This window comes from Python bivittatus, unplaced genomic scaffold, assembly GCF_059951505.1.
Source record: "Python bivittatus isolate LINGU-HERP-01145 unplaced genomic scaffold, Pbiv_v1 ctg000330_np1212, whole genome shotgun sequence".
Taxonomy (NCBI): Eukaryota; Metazoa; Chordata; class Lepidosauria; order Squamata; family Pythonidae; genus Python; species Python bivittatus.
This window is the reverse complement of record NW_028277058.1, coordinates 46,370,743-46,379,361: the sequence shown is the minus strand read 5'-3', so window position 1 is coordinate 46,379,361 and position 8,619 is coordinate 46,370,743.

Here is an 8,619-nt window from a genome sequence, read left to right as displayed (position 1 = left end):
GAATAAATAAACAAATAATTGTGTTTTCTTTCTAGCAGCATCAGCCTCATCGTTTACCTCTCGGCATCAGCCAGCAATACTAAAGCCAAAACTGAGAACATGGATAATTTAGGACGAAGTATAGCCTGTGCCTTTGTTCAAGTCTTCTCAGCGGGTATTTTTCAGAAGTCCTTTACCCCCCCCACCCCACCCCCCCACATTGCTTTGTACATCTCTTATGGACAGATTCTTCAATCCAATTAATTTGTTCCTGAGCCTGAGTGTATTCCCAAACTTTATTTATTATAATCAAGGCTTCAGTGAGGACAGCCCCTTCAACTTCTTATTAATATTAAAGAAAAAAATATTTGAAAAGATTCTGGCAAGCCTCAAGCAACAAGAAATACCCACAGGATTGTAAGGTGTACCAAAGACAAGATATATAAAAGGGGGGGGGGAAACACATTGGTGCAGGAAAGCATCCAGTTAGTTTCTTTAATCAACTTAAAGAGTGCAAAATTGGGTTCAGCATGTATATAAAAATCTGCACAAAAAAATTCTCCAATCTATCCTTTTTGCACTAGTTAGAGCTATACAAATAGTATAGTTAACACCTAAGTGGGTTCTATGGGGTGAAACCCTCGCCTAGAAACGAGATACTTTCATTAAAAATACAACAGGCAAACAGTTTGGCCAGCATAGAGTTAACCACACCTGATTAATCCATACAGAATAAACAAAACGACCTTCTTTTTCCAAAGAGAACTATGCAGATCTTGCTTCTGACTCTCAGTCAGCAAGTACAAATGGTCCTTTGGTTCTCCAAGAGGTAGATAACTTAGATCCAGGCAACAGGATAATTATTTAGAATGCAGAACTTGTAGCGTTAGCCCTGCAATTAACAAGGCAAATAAAACCAATACCTGGAATGCATAAAATGATTTCCCAACCCCTTATACCTTTGCCATGTCCATCCATCTGTTCAATTTATTTTATTCAAGGTGATAAGAGCCCAGAAATATATTACAGCTTTGTAAAAAAAAAAAAAAAAAATAGCAGAAGTTGTTCAACTTTATTTCCCCTCTCTTTCTAAGCTTTACCTTGAGGTTGACTTCACCCTTCCAAGACTAAATGAAACAGCTTACGGGGATCTTACGTATATGCAGATATGAAGCAGCTATATTGCAAATATAAAAGCCAGATCTTCTTGCAGGGCCTGTCTGAGAGAAAATCTTGTGCATTTTTTGAGAATATGGTCTCATGCAGCAGCTACCCTGAGGCTGGTTGCTATTCTTCTTTTTTGGTGAAAATACACTCAAACTGAAATTAGAAAACATATGCAGATGAAGTAATATTAATCTATATGTATCAAATAACCTGTACTCAGATCAATGATATCTGGTACCAGGATAATGTACAGGGTATGGTAAAAAAAATCAAGATGATAGTCATCAAGATACAATCAAAGTTCCACCTGTTTTTTTAGATGGAACTCTGGTACTTTATTTTCCAAAAGCATGTAAAAGAAACAGTCCTTGATCAATTCCCAAACTGCCATGCTAATGTTTCTTACATTATCATTTCTGCTTGATGAACCCACATCTGTTCAGCAACTATTTTCTTGTTTTCATTTCCAAAACATGGAATAATCCTTTTACAATCCTTCTTTTTCTTCTGCTCTGACAACATAGATATGTTTTAGATTCTTCTCTTTCCTTTCATTTGTCATCCATGGCTTTTTAAAAAAACCAATCTACTTTCTTTAGTTGAGCTACACTTAATGTCTACCTCCCATGAATCACATTTACTTTGGAGGTAACTGTAGGCCAATATGGGCCATTGCCAAAGTCAGTGCCAGAGTGAGCTGCGTGGGCATCCATGGAGGGCAAAAGATATCCCATGAATCATGATTCATCATGCAAATAATGTGAATTATGTAATTTGCATCACTTGGGTGATGATGCCATGATGGACAAAAAGTTGTCATAACTTGTACCACATGCCTATGATGTGTAGGGCAATAATGCAAAGATATCATTAATCCAGATTAATTTTGTGTGGGAGAGGAAGAATTGTTGAAGTTTTCTTTTCCAGATTTTATTAAACCTGTTTTGCTCCTCTTCTTACAGTTTTCATGTTTTTCTAGTCTCAAGATGGCAGAAAACTACCTGCCATCTTTCAGCAACAATGGCAGTATACTTCCTAAAAAAAGAAAAACAAAATAGAGGACTCAATTGACTTGAGTGTCTTAATCCATAGTCTCCCATTCCTACTCTCAGGATTACAATGATAAAACTAGACACTATATCACTATATTCGGGTCTTTGTGGAAGAGGGATGCATAGTAGAACTCTAAAAATGTCAAGGCATGCTTCATTTTGATAACGCTTTGAGCAAAGCACTTTTCTGAAGCAAAGTGCTCAAAGAGGTGAATAACTTCAGCTCCATGGCACAAGGTCCCTCTTTGCAGAATACCATGGCCTGCTTACAGATCTAATGCACAAGTCCCTTCAACCCAAGGGCCACCTTGTGCCTTGCAGAGCAAACTGGAGCTGTTGTATGAATGTGGACTGAGGACTTCACTTTCTTCAGGCATCTTAAGGAGTGAAATGGTGCCTTAAGCCTATGCAAAGCAGTCATGGGGTTTATGAGGCTGACTGAGGCTAGATCTGCATGGTGTGCTCCATTTTTATTTCATGAGACTTTTTGTTTATATTTATATTTATTTGTTTGTTTGTTTAAGTAAGGAGAAACATTCAGTAACAGTAGTCCTACTTACTGTCTTCCATTGTTCACATCATTATATTACCTGCAGCTGCAATATGCTATTTGTTAGGACTACGCATGCTTTAAAAATAATTTGGAAGAACTACTGCAATCCTCATGAGAGTACAATGCCTTTTTGTTACTCATTAAAGCTTCTTTTAAAAAACAAAACAAAACAAAAACCTTTCAGCTTTCTGCAAGTCCTGATAGGAGTAGAGTCAACTCTTTAAAGTTAATTGATGACCAATGATGTATGCATCTGGAGGAGGTGAATGCTTGCTTTGTTATTATTATTGAACTGAATTGTGAATCTATCTATCTATCTATCTATCTATCTATCTATCTATCTATCTATCTATCTATCATCTATCTAATCTTATCTATTCTTTTTTTATGATTGCTGTATAGCTTTTATAAGCTGCTTAGATTTGCTTGTTGGAGTGGCATAAAACTATAATAACTTAAAGTTTTATTTATTTTTAAAATCTTAAATCTTTTGAAAGGACAAAAATTGACATCCCAGACCCAATTTACAAGTGGAGACCACTTGGTCTGCTTTGAGTTAGGTTTACTGAAACTGCATGGGGACAGAATACAAGGTTCTGCTACTTGAAGAGGACACAAAACCATCTTTATATAGTAGTACAATAAATGCTGACTAGTACAGGGTATATAAAGACTACTTTATATAGTAGTACAAGAAACACTGACTAAATCACATTAACTTATTTTGATAACTTTCTTCTTACAATGGGGATAAATTTGTTAGTACAGCAAAAGTCAGCATGAGTCAGCTTTTGTGATCACCTACTTCTTTGTTCCCACCTAAGAATACATGTGCTGATTTGTGACATTAGTGAGCAAACATGTTGGCATATAGGCTTATTTGATTTACTTTATAGAATACCTTTTTATATCCGGTGGTCTGATTTACTCCTTCAACCTTCCAAAAGTATAAAAAGTGTGAAGAACAGAGAGGGGGGATGTTTGCACTCTTGCAAAATCCAAAGCACTTCTTCCAAAAAACAAAAAAACAAAAAATGATTCACGCACAACCCTATTACATGTATTAAACCTCCTTCTATTTGGCTTAGTTTTCTCAAAAAAATAGGGCAGCAAGGATGAAAGGGCAGGATTATAGCACAAGAGTGAAAGAACTATGGGAATCCCTATTTACTTTGTGTAAATTTAATTCTCCTGGGCTGGGCCAGAGTAATTCTAAGCTGGAGTACGTAGGAAATTTGCTGATAGATTGTCCAAACCTTTATGTATTTCATTGCAAAATTCTGGAGAATGGGTGAAGTGCCAGATGTCTGAAGGAGAGTAAATGTTGTCACTATCTTTGAAAGTAGGATGCCAGTCAGTCTGACCTTATCATGAAGTGACTGATCTTTAAATGTCTTGAAAACAATGCAATAATTCATAGAAATCAGGATGGAACTCTCTTACCAGACTAATATTTTCTCATTTTCTGATCAGGCAACTTCTTTAATTGATTAGAGAAATGCTATACATATAATACATTTTGATTTCAACAAAGCATTTGGCAAAGTTTCGGGCACTTCACTTTCAGACATACTGGAGTAAATACAGAGAAGGGAACAACGATGACAAGGAGACTAGAAACTAAATCCTTAGAAGAAATATTTATTTATTTTTATTTATTTATTTAATTTGTCCCCGCCCATCTCCCCACAATGGGGGACTCTGGGCGGCTTACAACATACTAAAAAACATGAATACAGTTAAAAGTTATAAAACCAAACATTAAAAAGATAAACAAGCTAAGAAATCCAAGAGGCCGCTGGGGCCACAGCATACCACTAAGGGGCCAGCCAACCCCAATTCTGATTTCTTCCCTCCCTGCCCCAGGCCAGATAGCAGAGCCATGTCTTTAAGTCCCTCCGAAAGGCCTGGAGTGAGGGGGCCTGTCTCACCTCCAGGGGCAAGATGTTCCAAAGGGCGGGGGCCACAGCAGAGAAGGCCCACCTTCTGGACCCCGCTAATAGGAGTTCTTTTACCGCGGGGATCCGAAGCATGCCCTCTCTGTGAGATCGGGTGGGACAGGTAGAGATCATGGGGGCGAGGCGGTCCTTCAGGTAGCCTGGCCCGATGCCATGTAGGGCTTTAAAGGTGATAACCAACACCTTGAATTGGACCCAGAAGCAAACTGGTACCCAATGCAGCTCACGGAGCAGAGGTGTTATATGGGTCCTTCTTTGGGCCCCAAAAATCCCCTGCGCGGCCGCATTCTGGACCAGCTGCGGCTTCCGGATATTCTTCAAGGGTAGCCCCATGTAGAGCGCATTGCAGTAGTCTATCTGGGAGATAACGAGGGCATGAGTGACCGTTCACAAGGCATCCCAAGGCAACGATCCAGGAAAGGGTGTAACTGGTGCACAACCCGAAGCTGTGCAAAAGCCCTCCTGGCCACGGCTGCCACCTGCTCTTCGAGCAGGAGTTGTGAGTCCAGGAGGACCCCCCAAGTTACGCACTGGGTCTGTCTGGGGCAGTGCTACCCCATCCAGAACCAACAATGACAATGTCCCGGATACAGAAGAGCCATTAACCCACAGCCACTCCGTCTTGCCAGGGTTCAGCTGGAGCCTGTTGTTCCCCATCCAGACCCTCACTTCAAATATTGAAGGATCTGAGAATGTTTAGCTTTGAGAAGAGAAGACTAAGGGGAAATGCAATTGCCCTTTCCAAATATCTGAAAGAATAGAACATCAAAGAAGGTTAAGACTTCTCTTTCATTCCAAAGAGCAGGACACAGATTTAATTTAAAGAAAGGTAACTTCTGATTTAATACTAGAAAGAAGTTCCTAAGACTAAGAGCAGTTAGCAGTAACCAATTATCCAGAGAGGCAATAGATTCCCCTACACTGGGTGTGATAAAGTGGACATTGGTCAGTTTTAATGTGAATTTCTGCACTGAGCAAGGAAGTTGGGCTTGATGGTCTAAATGGCCCTTTCAGTTCAGTGATTTTCAGTGCTGTTACAACTTTAATATGCTACATGTATTAGATTAAGCTTCAGTTTGGAGTCAGGAGTTACGTTTCTGCTGACTAATGTTCCATGACGCCCAGCACTTTAAATGAGATAAACTTAACACAATAGGCCTGGGGAAAAAAAGTATATTTATCCCCAAAATGCATCCATTCCTCTAGCACTTCTCAACACAGATCTTGGAACAGAAACTTGGACTTTGATTTGGATGAATTCATGGTTCTCCTAATACATCTGTCTCCCCTTCCTGCAACCTCCACTGAAGTTTCCAATAATAATAAAAATAAGCACACCATTTTCATCCAAATATTCAGAATGTTTAAAGTAAAGGAATCTAAATGAGTAACTGCCTTGTTTTCAGTACCTATAATCAATCACCTTTGACTGTATTTCCTTTATAGGCAAAATGGCATTGCCCACACAAAAGGGGACTTCAGTAAACTCTGTGGAACTGCAAGATATGCAGAAATTCAAAAACAGTAGGGGGAAAAGAGGGGAAAAGAGGAAAAATCCCAAAACAGCCCAAAGAGGAACAAGCATGTGTATGAACTTTGAATGGGAAAGTTTAAATTGTAACATTTTAAAAAATTCCCATAAAACAATAATCCTCCTCCTCCTCCTCCTCCTCCTCCTCCTCCTCCTCCTCCTCCTCCTCCTCCTCCTCTAGCAGGCTACATTTGTTAAGGTGTAACAAATGTGTGTGTTAAGTTACATCAAACATGCCTTTCAAGTATTTGAAGATTTCCTGTGGGCAATTGAAGCATTTCTTGAGGCAAGGAGCAGATTAGTCCATGTGTACCTCGAAGCCAGTCAGATGAAAAAGCAGTGGCCGTTTGTCCCAATAAATAGTAATCGTGACAACATGAAAAGAATTGGAGAGTGTACGAGCAGAATCTTTCGCGCATCTTCCCTCAATTTTCTGCCCTCGCCGGCAAGCACCGCGGTACGCAAAGAGTGGAGCTGTCCAGAGTGCTGAAAACTATCGGTGAGCAAGATCGCTAGGTTTAAGGGCGCGATTTTTCTCCAGTATCGTCTCTGGATCCTTCCCTGTAGGACAGTCTTGATTTCAATGATTCCCCTAACTTGGAGTCTAAGCAATACACGCTCGTGTTTCTGCACTCGCACTAACCTACTCAGTAAACCCAGCACATAAATGGTTGGCTCCCCCCCCCTTTTTTTTCCTCCCAAAGGAAAACATTCGGATATCTTTTGAACTATAACAACCAGGAGAAAGTGACTGCATCAAAAGCGTGCAAATACCCGTCGTGAATGTATTCCTTGTCACCCACCCATCTTTTCCATTCTTCCAGCTGTATGTACATCCACTGCGGATTCTGGCGAGGTCACCGCCTCTTGTTAGGAGACCTTTCAGTCCGCCTTCCAGTAAATCAATGAGCGATTTATGTTTACTAAGAGGACTGATATCGCTCAGCCTGGGGGAATCTATATATACTCTCCAGTTAGAGACAGAAGGGTCTCCGGGTCAGTCTCCTGGGATGCAACCCGTTCATTTAAGCTCCCGCGGTGTTCTTGTCGTGAAATACCTCCCGCACCAAGGCAGATGGCTGAAATCTCTTAGGCTGCATAAACGTGCGCTTCGCTCTGAAATCCTCCGGCCTCGCTGGCTACGGAGGGCAACTTTTCTCTTGACTTCATCATCCCATTCCTCTCACTTTCTTTCTACCCTGCCCTTGGCCATATACAGTACGCACACGCATCCTCATTAATAAGTGATCCAGATCGAATCTGGATTGAAGAGGACCAGTCTGTGCGTGTGAACGCCGGCGCGCGCGCCCGCTGTATGGAAAAGATAAACAAACGAGGCTTAGTTCAGGTGTTGTTACTGAGAAGGTGATGGTTATGGGATTGCAGCCGAGATAGAATCCCAGCCACACACAGGCTTCCTCGGAAGTAAGGTCCACGTCGACCGTGGGTTTTACTCCTCAGTAAGTGTGTGTAGGATAGTAATTCGGTGATAATAAGACTGCCCTCCCACGGAAAGCAACTTGCTGGACACTGGAGAGAGAACGAGAAAGAGAGAAAAAAATCTCTCCATATTCATTCTGAAGGTTGCAGTTGGGGTCTTCTGCCCGACCTGTGTCTACGTGTGAAGCGTAGGCGTTTTTTGGTTGATTGGTTTTGGTCTGTTTGCAAAACCTTTTCCAAATAAAAGCCAGAACACCCACTCCTTCTTCTTCCACCTCCCCCCCCCCCATTTCGCCTGTGTCCCCACACTTGGCGTTCTCTTCCTCCTCTCAGACTGTGACCGCCTCGTCTCGTCAATTTCACCCCCAACTGTCCGATTCGGATCATTCCTGATAGGCTGGGCTAGGGGAGACACTCCGGGTCTCGGGAGCAGCAGTCAGCGAGATGGGGGTGGAGTAGAGCAGGAGGTTTTGCACAAATAGTAATTCGGCGAAGAACGCCTTAAGAGACCCTCCGCCAGCCCGGCTTTGGCGGGGGCGGGGGTCGTTCGGAGATCTCCGCTGAACAATGACAAAGGTTGAGAGGAGGTGATTCTTCAACGCCGACCGCTCCTCTGCAGTGACAACCCAAGGCCTCTCCGCGGCGATCCACTTTCTAACTCTGCCCCGATAGCCTCATCTGGACGCAGCAAGCTGACTCTACACCATTCTCCTTTTAAGGTAGGGAATCTGAGACTGGCATTTTAACTGTAGTTGAACTGTTGCTTTTCAATAAATCTCTCTCTCTCTCTGTCCTGTGTTTGTTGCATCGTTCACACAAGCGTTCATACTCCTACCCTGAATTTTGGCATGCGTTTTGCCATACCAGCCCTCAATCGCTGTTCCTGGAAAGCCCACCACTTGCTTACTTTTGTGAGGTCTGTGGTGGGGCCTTCACACA